Below are 16294 nucleotides of genomic sequence, written 5' to 3' on the forward strand. Positions count from 1 at the left end.
TCACAACTTTAGGTAAGTATAACCCAGGCTTACACAGTACCTCAGCAGTGAAGAAGAGCTTACCAATGGAAGACTTCCCATTGCAGCGAAAGCTCAGGACTTGGTCTCTTGATTCTTAGTAGTGGTGATGAAAGAATGGACTTTGGATGGGAACTTGCAGCAGCAGTCGACAGAAAATGCCTCCAACAAAGGAATCTTTGGTGTTTCTTTTTATTTATTTTTTATTTATTAGTGTTTAGCTTAAAATAAACCATTCACCATTTTGCACAGTTTTCATCCATATCCAACTTTCCTAAAACAATCAATCTTTCTTTGAATTCTGATGACTATCAATTAATATGAATGTTTCCTTCAAGAAATTAATCAATGTCAAAGTCAGTAAAAGATGTTCTCCCTGTATCCATCACTGATCAGCCGATACTGAGGGTTGCTTGTTGATAAATGTGCCCAACATTTTAGCCCTCATTTCTGTTAGTGCCGGGGAGAACAATACTAGATGCTTTAGAGATTCTTGACATTGCTCCCAAGAATTCACTCGTCGGGTAAAGGTTCGGGAGAAATCACATAAACTGTTAACAATTATATCTACTCAGAAGTTTTAGCAGGCATTTAGGTAGTGTGTTATGTCTACAAGCTTCGGGAAGTGCTTTCCCATACAGTTTATATACCAGTCTTTGTTGCTGTGTCTTGATCCAATCTTGGGTCCACAGTTTACGTTTGACCCACATTGGATTTGTCACCAAGATTTTGTTCGATATTCCCAACTTTGATTAAATTGTCTAGCAGAATCACTTCCATTCTCTCAAGGTGCCTTCGGAGCTCTCAGCAATCACATCTTGTAGTAGTTTGGAACCTTGTGACGGATTAGGCAATTTGCATTCACGGTATGATGCTAGTGACTTCCAAATTACTGTCTCATACAATGATGTTAATCCAAGTTCCATCCTTATTGCTTGAATTGGTGTGCCTCTAGGTAGGTCCATTACACTCTCCCAAAATAGGCCTTCCAGAACCTGCCAAATTTCCACCGATAATGCAAAGAATGCCTCTGATCCGTAAGTAAGAATTGGCACCAGCTTGATATCACTGGGGAGATAGAAGATGCAAAGTATCTTTTTAGAACAATCCTTGCCTGGGTGGCTACGTTCTTGGCCTTGCTTCATAGCATTGCCTCTCTGGGGCGTCCCTTACACTGGCATTCAGGCACATTCCCAGTTAGAAAAAGGAAATTGACCTTAACTTCTCGCTGTTCAGATGCCAAGAGTGTTTGCAACCTTTACTGTTACACGTGGAATCCATTACCAGTCTTGTTGACTTCTTCCCGTTGATTTTCAAGCTGTTTTCCAAAACATAGTCTTGGATCCTGCCTTGCTGTCTTTGCAGACCAATTGGGTTTGGTCTATTAATAACAAGTCGTCTGCATGTAACAGTCTCTCCGAGGGCTCCCCCGCTAGTTTAGGGTGGAAGCTTCTTACAGTCTTCAAGTACTTATGTACATGAACAAGTTAAATAGAGCTGGAGCAAGTGAGCACCCTTGTTTCAATCCTTTCTCTGTTGTTATTGAGACCGAAAGGTTCCCACTCCTATCCCGTATGACCCAGAATGATGTTCATGAGTACAAGTCTTTTATTGCCTCCATCATGCTTTTGGGAAATCCTTGCCTTTTAGTTTGGCCCAAAACTTGGTGTGATCTATCATATAAAATACATGTGACAAGTCCATAAAGGCTAAGTACATTTAACTTCTTTTTTCTCCCTTGATTGTGCTTTTAGTATGTTAATCAAGAAGACAGTTAAAGGTGTGACCACTCCTATTACACAACCAGACTGCATCTTGTCAAAGTTCTCTGTGGGCCTGCTCCAGTTTTGGTTGGCCTTTAAGGTCATTGCTCTTAAGATCTTACCTGCTACATCTAGAAGGGCGATGAGTTTTTGGAATCTAGCCTATCCTCCCCTTCTTGAATATTGTGATCACCACTGAGGATTTCCATGACAAAGGAACTCTTCTGGTCTTTTCTACATGGTCAAACAGCTCCCACAGGAAAGTAGCCCAAAATGCCGGGTCTTTTTTCAGCATTACGTTTGTAATTCCATTTTTGCCAGGGGCCCTCAAATTACTTGAAGAAGGTTGTATTGCTCTCACACTGCGCACACAAACAAAGTTTGAAACAGTTGCTTTTGTTTTAAATTTAATCAGCAAAGTTGCAGCCTGATACGTGTTTTGAGCACCAAGCTCTTCCACTGAGGCTGCATAATGTTGAATATAATTGAAAAGTAACAAATGATACAATTGATTAGGACAATCATCAAATTAAGAACCCAAACCCAAGAAACTGGGCAATTGCAGTGGTACATACAGACCACAAATCAAAAGCATGGGTTGTCACCAAACATTGAACATATACATTACATGTTTGCAAGTGAAACAATACAAGAAAGTTAAAAGGATATAATGAAGTACACATCAATTCATAAAAAGGGGAGAAGAAAAAATGGGGGAGGGGGGAGAAAATTGTTATTTGAAAGTAGCTATGTTAACAAATAATACCAATGGTGACAATACAAGCAATGTATGTGTTGGAGAATTTGAGATTGTACCTTAATCTTGGTTTCTCTTTGTTGAGTACTGAGAAATGGAAGTTGACAAAACAACTAATTAAGTAAAGTGGTAACCAGTATTGGTAAAAGTAAAATGCCAGTGGCATGTTCGGAATTATATTTGATGTGGAAAAGGGTTGACAGCCATAATTGAAGGATTATACTCACGTACCCATTTGTTGATATGAATAGGGTTCAGGATTGAAATTTATCACAGGCTCCACTAAAATAAAAGTGAAACAAGTTGGCCATTTGAGTTGCGAATTACTGACAAGGACAACACTATTAGATTATGGAAAAGAAGATATAATAGCAGACTAATTAGAATTTCCAGCCGGGGGCCGTCTAGACGCACAGCTGATCTAGAACAGACCCTGCGAGTCAATAAGTGGGCAGCACAAAGTTACATTACTCACCAGCGTGTACGCTGCGAAATGACGAGCAGGAGCCAGGCGTTCGCGGCTCATGCCGTGTATTAGAACTGTCGAAATGCGTGGCGCTGTAACAAGAAGAACGGCAAGAAGTCTCATACGTGCCGCCATCTTAGTTGTATATTTAGCCGTTGTATTAAATGGAAAAAATAATTGTATTTGTGTTGGGCGCAAGGTCAATTACACGTAACACAAGGAAAGGAAGCAAATTGGTTTATATATGAAAATTGTCCAAACTAATTGTTGTCATGGCCCGAACAAAGGTAGGTAAGAGAAACAAGGGTTGCAAAAACCCTGTAATTAAACCAAACAGGCTTAGTCATGGCCCATTTGTAACAGCAATGGACATCTAGGTGCATCCATTCACAATTTAAAATGCATAATTGTTAGAATTTGTTATCGAAACACCAATAACAGTGAACATTAGGTGCAAGAAAATACTGTGCACTAAATACCTGTACATGCTAACAGGTCATACTTTGTCATCCCCGTTCTAAATTACAAGTATACAATACATATGGTGAAAAACACATGGACTGGCTGAATGGCCACCACTGGGCAAAAGACAGAGTTAAACAGTTGGGATAATGTGCGTGTGGATGCACAGTAGTTCAATAACAAGAATACAAACATTATTTGATCACAGGAAGACTGATAGTTCATGGTCCATATTGAGGCCATTTTCAGCAGTCAGGTATTGACATATAAGGTGGGTTTCCAATTGCCTAAGTTTAAGCACCAAATTCCCTCCAAGTTTTGGTAAGGAGACTTTCACCATTCCTGCAAAGTTGATCAATGATTTGTTGTCCATTTGATGGACTTGTTGCCAATGTATGGCCAGAGGGTATTTAGAGTCAGGTTGGGCAATGGATGATAGATGTTCCCTTTCCTGATTTTTAGAGGACGGATGGTACTACCAATGTAATACAAACCACAAATACATATAATACAATAGATACAATGCTTAGAGTTACAATTGATGAAAGAATGTATCTTGTGCGTGCCCAGTTTCCCAAAATCAATAAAGGAAGTTTCAAATGCAAAGGCACACATTGAACAGCCCCCACATTTACGAAACATTTGTAAAGGATGGTGCAGCCAGGTTTGTTTATGTAGCGGAATTGACATAAAAGAGGGAGAGAGTATATTCTTAAGGTTGTCTGCCTTAGTATACATAAAGTTGGGTGCAGAGTCCACCCATGAGGTAATGTCCCGGTCTAGTTGAAGAATATGCCAGTGTCTTTTGACTATATTGTAAAAAATAGAACTGTCTTCATTAAATCTGGTAATAAATTTCAGTTTATGACTATGTACATTGTCAATATGAGCTTTTGGCGTGAGTAGGTCCCTTCTCTTCATACCTCTAAAATCCTGTTCGGCTTTGTCTAATCATTTTCGTTCATAGCCTCTTGCTAAAAATCTCTGTCGGATTACAGAACATTCCAGATTAAAGTCATCATTTTTCAGTTTCTTCTTGCACAGACAAATTCCCCTTTCGGTATGTTTAAAGTCACAGATTTCTTATGACAACTTGTCACATGTAAGACTGTGTTCACATATGTTGACTTGCGATACGAATTGGTAACAAACTGATTGTCAGAAATGCTGATTAATAAATCTAGAAAGTTGATACTAGTAGGACTGAAGGAGTGTGTAAATAGAATGCCCTCAAACTACTTGCTTGTTGATCAAGTCAAAAATCTCTTCTTTATTGATAGGGTAAATCCATGCACACCATTGCAGGGTCACATCATCTCTCCTTGCTAAGTCGGTTATATGGAATAGCGAGGAGAAATGGTCCACCCTGCAGAAACCTCATGTGTCGACAGTGCCTCCTGTCCGGTGTTTATGGAATTGATCATTTGCCAAATTTCACTAGTGTTTTTGGTCACAATGTCTTTCAGCATGATTTTTGAAATCCTGCTGCAACATCCACTGCTTATGTGATCTCACCCCGTTGCGATGCTGTTGTTTTAGTTCTTTTATGAAGATCTGCACCTCCGATGACCCATTCCTTTTGAGCTTCCTCAGGGTAGATTTAAGGATCTTTTTTCTCCATGCCATTATCATAGGTTTACCAACATGAGAAGATACTTTTAGGGCCTGATTTCCTGAATGCAACAAAATCCATCAGTATCCTAGGATAGTCTAAGGCCTGTTTGGCAGGGTCCATCTGTGCCGGGTCAGATTGGGCCAAGAACCTGTTAGTCAGATGTTCAATTCTGATCAGCCTGTTTCTCCCAGGTGTCACCCCAAGCGTCATTAGGTAGCGCTCTCTGTGCCCCAAATTCAGGGCGGTACAGGTTAACTTCAGTATATTGTATTGTCCAAGACTCCCAAAGTCTTCATTTTGGTATACATATTGCGTGACATAAAGATGTAGTTGAGGATCTTTCTTTCCCTTCCCCTTTTTCATGTAGTTTTTGCTGGGATGTCGCCCTTGATGTGCGCATTCAATATGTCGATGTTTCTTAAAAGTAGGTCTGCTCACCAAGCCTGGCCCCTTTTCTCAGCTGAAATAGTGGATAGATCAATGTTCTTTATTAAAGAATAACTTTGGTCAAAACATTGAATGTTTAGATCTCTAGATAATATTATTAAGGGGTCAGACCATAGCTCCAAGGACCTATCTATGGGTTCCAATATTGTGGCTGGAAATTGTGAAGCCTCAGAAGCCTGCATGTTCCAGTATAGATTGAGCACAATGAATTCTATAGGTCTTGAGGAGTGCTCCATTCCCAACTCCATCGTTAAGATCTGATTGCAGGGGATGCAATGTTCTGTTGTCCGTACTTTCAGGTTGGCCTTGTGTTTTAATGCTATTAATAGACCTGATACTGGCCTACTTTTCAGACCTTTCAATGCAGGGTTCAGGTGGATTGTCTAACCCTCTAATACTGGGGCCTGCCTCAGCCAGGTTTCTTGCAGGCTAATCATGTCATAGCAGTCGTAGTTCATGTCACCCTTTCCAAATAAGTTCATGAAGCCTCTTGTATCCCAGCTGCCCACAGTAAAATCTTCAGATTCGGCCCGCTTACTCAGTTATGATCTATTAATTTGAGTGCCCAATGCCTCTGCCAGCCAATTGCAATTGTCTCCTTCCACCATGGTTAACTTTCCCTCCTTCCGAGATGAGCTACGATGGCCCTCTTGGCTACCATTTGTTGTGATAATAGAAGTCCACTTGTGTTGGTTCGCCTCGTCGTAGAACTTCAGGGTGTGTACAGACGGTTCTCTGCTCTCCTTCTTTTCAGCCGCTGGATCAAGAATTGTTGCTTCATATCTTGTTTTAGGACCCTCTTTCCCAGTAGTTGGTTTTGGAGCAATCTCCATCAGGTCAAAGCACACAGGTAGCAGTTGGAGTGCTTCATCCAGTAGTAGCTGTTTGACAAGATTGGAGATCAGGAAATGATCACATTGTCAAGCATTTCTTCTTCTGGGAATTCAATTATTTTCAAATCCTTGATCCATATCAATTGAGGTTTTTGGGATATGGTATAATAATCTTAAAATGTTTGCTCAATTCAATGTTAATCCATTATCAATGTGTAAAGTCTGCTCCAAGAGTAGGCAGGTCCTTTCAGCAGAGGCTTCCCCTTTTCCCTGTGTGTTGGTGCCTTTAAGCTTCTGTGTTTGTAATAATTATTACAACTTGCATCTCTGGATGGCACACCTCTAAGGAAGAGGTCCTGCTTTCTTTCTTCTAGTGTTCTAAAGGGGGAGTGCTGGCACCTCTTCTTGGTTGGCTCATAGGTCACTGCAGGTATTTCAAGAGAGGATGACACCAATTTCCTATTAGCAATGGATTTGTTACTGTTTAAGTGGCGTTGGTCTTGCTTAGAGAGTTGTTTCATGTTTTGCTCTAGGCTATCTGCTTGGTAGTGAATGATGGTTCTAGTCAGTGGGCCTCATTACGAGTTTGGAGGAAGCCATGCCATTTTTAACAGCATGGCTACCCCCAAACTCTGGTTCGGGACCCACAAAAGGAGACTTACCCGGCCATTCCGACCTTGGAGGTCTGGGTAATACCCTTTCGCGGGACCTGGACCCGGTACGTTCCCATTCCCATTTGAGCCCCCGTAGGGCTCAATGGGAATGGGGAAGATGCTAACAACAGGCCTGTTAATGATGGATCAGTTGTTAGCATCCTGTTTTGCTAGCGGGTTCTGCTCTGCACGTCTGGTCTGACCAGGCGTACAGAGCGGGATCCGCTGCAGAACTCATAATGTGGTGGCACGGTATGAACGGTGCAGGTCCCTTACCAACACCGTTCATACCGTGGCCGCCACAGTTGTAATGAGGCCCATTGTCTTTGCAGCTTTTGCCTCCATTGTTGGAACAATAGTTTGCCTTAGCGACGCAGACTTTTTTGTAATTTGTTCCACACTTTTGCTTTCTTCCAAGTTAGCCTCATACTTTACTTGTCTAGGTGTATCATCAGGAATCCCAACGATATGGTTCATTGAATGTCTGCCGCTCGTTGGCTTCATGACCAGTCTTTTTTTTCTTCCAGTGATAGAAAGGCGGTGTTAACCATGGTCACTGCACCCTACTATTAGGGTTCCCAGGGATTCTACACCTAATCCACAAATGGAAATCCGTAACTTCATCTTTGGGTTTATCACATTTAGATATGCTAAACTCAGTGTCGCTCTTGGTTGCTATTTCGTCTAAATCTATGTCCTGCTCCTCATCAATTGCTTCATAGGAATATGAGCTAATTTGAGTATTATCCTGCTGCTGTTCACCATCTATGGCTACAGAGCAATCATTCTCCTCGTTAACTGACATTGTATAAATGGAAATGTCCATTAATCACCTAAATCAGTGCTTGATATTGACTTCGGTCTAGGCTCATCACATTGTATTATACTTTTAATTTGTTCCATTCCCCTCTCCAGTGTTAAGAGGTTAGCGTTTCTTGGCAGTGTCAAGTTTCTCACGAACGGCTGACTCTCATTCGACCTGAGGTTGTATGGTGTTTTTAAATGTTTGAATTTTTTCTGAGTGGCCTCCTTCTTTTTGGATTTTTTGTGTGTACTTCTTCTTATCATCACTGCTGTTTGTTAGCGCTGGGGTGCTCCCTCCAGGCATTTCCTTCAAAATTTCAGGCATCTTTGTAAATATAACATATTCTTTTATTGGTTTGGTTGTCTTCTGTGAATCTGAAACAATTTCGTTCGATGGGCCCTTCATTAGAACTCCATTAATTTCTACTTCTAGTTCATTTTTCAGCAAGCTGGTCTCACCCGCTTCATTCATGATCTCAATGACCTCAGTGCCACGATCCCTGCCAGCATAAACGTCCTCCTTTTCCATCTCATTTGCATTGTCCTCCATGTCTACATTTATTTTTCGAATTTCCTGTCTGGCTCACAACATCGTCAAGCTGGTTTACCTTAGCCACACACAAGGTGCTTTGCTTCATTTCTTCCTCATTGTACAGGTGAGCTATCACCTTCTCAGGTCGCTTTGGTCCCAGTTTATCCTATTTTTGAAGCCCAGAGGTTAATAGTGATTTTTTAAATCTTCTTTTGTTTTTTTCTTCGATGATAGGGTCCAAGATGCTATGCAGTATGTCCATGATTTGGACGGTGTTCTCATCCAAGTTGTTCCGTATTGCTGTTATAAATCCTTCTACGAACAGTATCTTTGAATGCAGCATCATCATGACGGTCGTTTGATCTTTCAGTTGATTGTTTACATTCTCATGTAGTTTTATAAACGGTGCCATGGGGAGAGTTAGCGCAGCTATCATGTTGGCATTAAGTCCTGATTTTGGCCAAGACGTGTCATGTATTTACTTTGCGCCAGAGGCAGGTTGCATGTTGGGGAGCTTAAGTCGTTCCTGACCATTTTCACAGGAAGAGTCCATGTCTGAACCCAAAGATTTTGCAGATAACTTTGCTCTTTTGTTATGACCTTTTTGTGATCTCCTCACTGGCTGATTAGAGTCAAGGATGGGCTTCTCCAGTGTACTGTTGTTTCTTGAATTGTACGGACTGCCTGTGTCCTGGCTCAAATCCCTTTTGTTTTGCACTTCAAATTCCAAGGCCCACTTTTTTAATGATTCCTGCATGTTCGAAGTACACCTGTGGGACCTTCCAAAACCAACCCATAGCCCCTATATGGGGAAACTGAGCAGACATTTCACAGGCTTATGTCCAGATCAGAACCATGTCTAACAAAGATTGCTGTAAACCTTCAAATGGGTGATTCATGTGACAAATTGCTGAAGCAATTTACTAACCAAATACAAGAAGTGGTGGGGCAACAAGCTTCCCTTAAATCGAAAATGGCTAGGAAGAACAACAATCACCAAAGCTGCTTCCATAGTAAGCTCAGTGAGCTTAAGACTGAGAAAAGAAGACTAAAAAGTATCTGGCAAAAAGATCCATCATCAGATAATAAAGAGCGCTGGAATCACGTAAACACAAAAAACAGAATAAGTATTAGAGAGGCCAAACCAATCATTACAATGAGTTGATAGAAGCTGCACTAAATTCAACAAGCAAACTTTTTGATATACTCAATTCGGTAGAAAAACCTAAAGCATTATCCCCCTCGCATGTCCCATCCGAGGAGGACTGTGAATTGGTGCAAAGGGCATTGTATGAGAAAATACAGAAAGCCAGAGGGACTATCATCTCGGCTAGAGAGGCCACCAAGGAGATCTCTTTGCCCCCAGTGGTAGAACAGCAGCAGCATGCTTTAGCAGGTTTTAATTTCCAACTCATCTCAGTAGAAGAGATGATTAAAGTGTTGACAAAAGTGAAACCCTCCGTGTGTGCAGAAAATGTAATCCCTCCTAAAATAATCTTGGAAAATAAAGAAATGTTTGCCCCAGTTCTAAAAAATAATTAATACCTCATTTCATGATGGCATGGTCCCCCAAGACATTTAGAAAGTTAACATTACACCCCTCATCAAGAAACCAGGCCTAGATCCTAAGGACCCTGGTAACCTACGTCCCATAACTAATACCAACTTCATCTTGAAAATGATGGATAAAATAGCAACAAATCAATTTCAATCATACATTGAAGCTAACAACGTCCTGCATGAGCAGCAATCAGGCTTCCGTGCAGCACATATGATAGGTTATTTATAACGCGCTTAATACCCAGAGGTTTCAAAGCTCACACCCGGGGATCGAACCTGTGGTGCTCCATGTCATCTTGCTTCCAAGATGAGCACGTTGCCCCTAAGATATCCTCCTGAGACAAGATAGCACGGAGAGCGCGATGCTTGATCTGCAGTCTTACATGCTGTCCATACTAGATAAGGGTAAGGCAGGGATGTTAATGCAGCATTTGATCTGGTGGACCACCAATTATTACAGCAGGTTCTGGAGAAAACAGCAGGATGCTCCAAGGCGGCTTTGGCCCAGCTGACATCCTTTCTAGCAGATCGAGTTGCAAGAGTCCATTGGGGAGAGAAGTTTTCTAAAACAGCTCATATAAACGCAGGGGTCCCTGCTACTTTTTAATCTCTTCATGAAATACGTATGTTTAATACTAGAAATCGCCGGTGTATATTTCACCAATTATGCCGACGATATACAACTGGTGTTGGAGTTGGAAGGTGACTGCCAAAAAGATATGGCCAAGATTGTGGCAATTTACGGCATAATTTATAAATGGATGGAGAGTAATTGGATGCGATTAAACAGCAAAAAAACTGATGATATTTGTGTCCTGTCAAGCAAGAGCCAAATTAGGAGCAGAATATAAGTTGTTTCTGGTGAAAGATTGGAGCATTAAGGTAGTTGCTCAGGTGAAAACTCTTGGGAGGATGTTGGAGGTGCCATTGGGCGTAGAGGCCCATGTGAACTACCTTCACAAAACAATTCCTACTCTCTGCATCTTTTGAGAGCCATCCACCCCTTCTAAGCAAGAAAAACTCGGCCACGATAGCCAGGACCATTATCCTGTTGCACTTGGACCATGGCAACTCACTGATGCTGGGTGCCACGAAGAAAGGTATTGAGAGATGCCAGATAATGGAGAACAACGTAGTACGCGTGGTCAAAGTGATTAACAGAAGAGACCATGTGACAGAAGGAAGGAGAGCTTTACACTGGCTCAGGATTGAGGACAGGATACTCTTTTAATCTATGACACTAGTGCACAGATGCCTGCACGGGGCCGCACCAGTGTATCTCAGTAACAGGTTTATAAGATACACACCTAATAGGCCTCTGAGATCGGAAGGGCTCGGCAAGTTGCAGGTGCCTTTGGTCAACCGAGTGAATGGGGTGGGGAAATCGTTCCTGGTGCGGGCTGCACAGCAGTGGAACAAGCTTCCACTGGCCATTTGCTTAGAACCAAATCTTAGAATGTTCAGGAAGCATCTCAAGACACACCTATTTAAGTAAACTTTACTTAAATTAAATGGATCCCTGAACTGCTTTTTGTTTTAGTATGTCTTGTCACCTGGTTCTATGTTACTGCGACCTGATGCCAGTGGGCTTCAGTGCATTACAAACACACAAATAAAATAAATTTAAAAAAAATCACAACTCTGTCCTCTATAGATGATGATAAAGGTACTTCCTTTGACCGAACCTCATCCAATGCCTCAGGACTACTCCATCTTGTAATATTAGGGCTTGCGCATGGGTCAACCTCTGTGTTTAGATCAGAGCCCTTTTCATCCCCAGGCATTGCATTGGTATTTAGGAGTGTTTAGGAGGGTTTCATCCTGGGCCACTGCTCTAGACTCTATGTTTTTCATGTTTTCCAAAAGGACACAGTCTGGAACCTCACCCACGTTCTCATTTTGGTGATTTAGTTTGAATAAGGAGACTTGAGTATTGTCAAGAGCTGGTGTCTGGTAGAAGAATCTCTGATTTGAAAACAGGTTGCGTGTGGTTAACCTCTCAGGATGCCAGATTGACTTTGATAGTGTGTGGTAGGCCCACTTCGGTTTTCTGTCGTTTGTAAGCCCAGAGTTGTTTGTCATGAATGTAAGTTCTCTTGGGGGGTATGTGAGGACATTGTGGACTCCTTATTACAGTGTCCAGTTTGAGCAAACTGTACATCTGGGCGCCATTGCACCTGCCACACCATTACCCCCTCCACATGCTGTTGTAGTCCACAGTTTTCCCTGCTTGGGGCACCAGTGGGGAGAACAGTGGTGGGTTTATTCATACCATTCTGTTGTGTTGAAAGTTCCTCAAGAGGGGGCAGGGGAGCGACATCCTCCCTTGATCGCTCTTGATTCTGATGTTGGTTGTTGAGGTATTGTGCGTTGTAGACTTCCAGGGTAGTATTAGAATTACATAAAGTTTCTTTAGGATTAGAGTTAGTGTTAGCTTTATAGTCAGTGGTAACGTCGTTTCTGTTATCATTTTCAATGATGTTGTTGCTATTTTTGATGTTTTTGCTCTTACTGATGTTAGTGCTTAATGCTCCACCACCCCTCCTCCAACACCACTGCCTCCGCCTTCTGACCATCAATGTACCTCGCTGTACTTGCAGAAATTTCAACTTCAATATTGAAAGGACACACGTCTGGTTGCAGTGCCTTTTGCCTGTCTCCCTGCAGGGTGTACAGGGAGCCAACATAGTTGACAGCATCAGTATCAAAGCCAGAGCGAGTATCACCCCACTCACCTCTTTGTTTGGGTGGCACTGGTCTCCCGTTAAGTCGGCTCTCAGCGGCACTTTCATCAAAGACTGCTCTACTTTTGTTAATGAGCATGGGCCGACATGGCAGATGGAACCCAAGCGTTACATCCTTTGGGTCAGCTGCCAATACCAGCACTACACTCCACACTCCTCCGCTCGTCACCGCCCGCCACAGACTGCCAAACACTGAAAACCTCTGCAAAATTCAACAAACACTCTGCGTATAGTTTTTAAGCAGTAGCTCCTCCTTTCAATTGACACAGTAGAGAAACAACCGTTGGGGACTGCCAAAGGCTGCAAACCTCTGCAAAACTCTGCAAACGCTCCACGTAGCATTGAGGTTTTTAAGCAGCAGCCTCTCCTTTCAATGGACACAGTAGACAGAAAGCCAGCGGGGACTGTCAAAGACTTCAAACCTCTGCAAAACTCAGCAAACGCTCTGCTTTGACATGACGTTTTTAAGCAGTAGCTTCTCCTTTCAATGGACACAGTAGACTGACAGCCATTGTGGACTGCCAAAGACTGCAAACCTATGCAAAACTCTGCGTACGCTCCACGCAGAGTTGAGGTTTTTAAGCATTATCTCCTCTTTTCAATGGACACAATAGACAGACAGCCAGTGGGGACTGCCAAACAATGCAAACCTCTGCAAAACTCTTCAAATGCTCCATGCAGTGTTGAGATTTTTAAGCAGTAGCTCCTCCTTTCAATGGACAAAGTAGACAGACAGCCAATGGGAATTGCCAAAGACTGCAAACCTCTGCAAAACTCTGCAAACACTCCCTATGGAGTTTAGGTTTTTTTAAGCAGTAGCTCCTCCTTTCAATGGACACAGTAGACAGCCAGGGGGTACTGGCACAGACTGCAAACCTCTGCCCAACTCTGAGAATGCAAGCCATAGAGTTGAGGTTTTTAAGCAGTAGCTCCTCTTATCAATGGAAACAGTAGACAGCCAGCCAGTGGGGACTGCCAAATACTGCAAACCTCTGAAAAACTCTGCTTCTCGTGGCCCTGTGGATTTGACACCCTTTTACAGGTACCAGATGAAGGACAGTTGTTGCTGGTCGAATTCTCCTCGCTAATCAGGTTCTGCACTCTATTGAGGGGAATTCAAGTATTTGAAAAATGTCTCTGGAGGTCCATCAGGAGTTGACCAAAGTTTCAGCAAGAATAGGACTTCAGAAGACATTGCACAGCTATTAGGCTTGAGGTTTCATGATATTGGCAGATTGCAGCCCAGGTAGGTCACAGCACATGGTGGGATGGTTCGTTTTGCAGGTTGTCTCAAGTGTAGTGAGTCCCACCAACCTCAGGCTATGGGTATGGGTCTTCATATTCAGGACCCTTTGGTCACATGGAAGGAAGAGCTAGAACAGGGTCCAGTTACACAGCAAGCATCTCTGGTCAAGGAATCTGTTACAGCTCTCTGATATTCATCTTCCTCTGCTGATTCAGCGCCAATGGTGGGCTTGTCTTCAGCTTCCAGAATCTGACTTGTATGGTAAAACCCACGCACAACTTCTGCAAACTTTCCCTGCAGTTTACAGAAAGGGCTGGCTGGCTGTCCAGTCAGGACAGTTAGCTCCACAGTAGGAACTGGTTACTTTCGGGCACACCTGAAGACAAATGGCAGTGTAGCTTTAGACTCGTCCCTCACTTCCTGCCTTCACAGACACTGTAGAGCTTTGGCTTGAAAGACAAAGGGTTCCTGCTGAAGACAAAACTTCAACCAGGACCTCCCTCTTCTAGGACCCCCAAAGAAGACCCAAGAAAGGACAAGCATGCTACAAATGGTGAAGAAAGGGTATTACCCAAAATGACCTTCTACAATTGACCTTTTTTCTAATTGACCTAACAACAGTGGTCCTAATTGATCTTCTGCACAATTTACCTTTTCCTTTATTTTACTGTATATATATGTGTGGGGTGGGTTTGGGGTAATAAATAATATAATGGGATTGGGTAGGGAGTTGCAGGGGGGTTTTGGATTGAGTGGGGGGTTGCAGCGGGTTTCCCCCCGCAAATATGCCCTAATTGACCTTCATTTCACAATCAATTGTGAAAAGGCCAATTCGCATACATCTGGAAAAAGAAAGAAGCCACCATTCTTGCAGAACAGTGACCCTTCTGTGCATTAATGCGGCTGATTTGACAGCCTGCATTTAATAGTGACATAACATAAATTAAAGTAGATACACTGCCAACAGTGATAAGAGTAGCTTTCCATAGAAACAAAAATGTTACTAGGTCAGTAATAAAGGATACCATTTATCTCCCCAGCACTCCACATAAGGTGGGGCATGCTGGGATCACATATAAAATGTCAAGGGGATGAAAATCCATCTCTACCCTTGGCAACTGTAATTCACGCAAGGTACATAAAAAGAAAATACAAAGGGAACCCCAAGGGGCAACCCAGCATCTCTGCCCTTAGGGAACTATAATCCAAACATACACTATGGAGAGACATAAATAGGTCAACCATAAAAAGAGTAAAAGAAAAAGATTCCCACCCACCCAGGAACATGGGAAAATAATCTCCACGTGTAGCAAAAAGTTCTGGGGGGTTTCACAGGTGAGGAAGATTTTTCACATAAATGAAAATCGTACCTAACATGGGGTGGCCACAAACAACAATGCCATTATTTCATATTTAAGGGAACCCAACTGTGTATTTGAGAATAATGTCTGAATCCCATTCTCTTTGGGACAGATCTCTGCTTCCAATGGAAACTATGTTTTCCTTTGCTCCTTTTCTGGGGCCTTAGGTTTTTGATTTGACCAAGCTTGGGCGGTGAGATTGTTTGCACTCAGCTATGCTGTTGAAGCAGGACAATTTGTGCTGTTCAGTGCTAGTGAAATCGCTCAGGTCAAAAAACCACTGGAAATCTCAGCCAGTTCTCCCAGACTGCTTTGGCTTTCTGTGTTAGGCAAGTTATTCTCACTCTCTTCAGAGCAAGATACAGGACCTTTCTTTCCCATTTTTGAATTTTTTTGATTTTTGTTTCTGAGGATTTTCCAGAGCCCCTTTGTCTGTCGACTGATTGTGGGTATTTCTTAGGTCCCTGAATGGCGTCTGAAAAAATTAACTTGATCTCTATGTACTAGGAGGCTTCTGTTTCTTTGATTTTCCCTGTGGCTGACTGCACTGCTCCACCCTTTTTGCATTTCTTTTTCTTAGGTGATTTTCCCACGGTATGTTCCTCAATTTCCTCTTTCTCCTAGCACCTCCACTACCATCAACGGTTCTTCCTGTTCCTCGAAGAAGGCGGCCACACAAATCACTGAATGGTTTATGTTATTTTATTGCCAGCCTCTAACTCTCCATGGTCTCCTCTTTCTATAACTTCCACAGGATTATTAGGTTGGGAACAATATTTTGCATTTATTAGTTGGTCGTACACATGTTAATTTATAGTTTTTAATTCTATTTCCAGCTTTCCAAATGTTCTCATACCTCATTTCTAATGTTGCCATACAATCTGATCAGCGATCTAACAATTAGGTTCAGTGCATGGATAGAGGTGGCTCCCAAAGTGTCTCTATCCAGTCCCCTTTGCATTCTAAACAAAGTTTGATTGTGGGAAGAATTAAGATCCTCAAATAATCAATCACTCTCCTCAGGGCATTTTAT

Source organism: Ambystoma mexicanum, chromosome 6q, assembly GCF_040938575.1.
Source record: "Ambystoma mexicanum isolate Mex_15411 chromosome 6q, UKY_AmexF1_1, whole genome shotgun sequence".
In the NCBI taxonomy this organism is placed as follows: Eukaryota; Metazoa; Chordata; class Amphibia; order Caudata; family Ambystomatidae; genus Ambystoma; species Ambystoma mexicanum.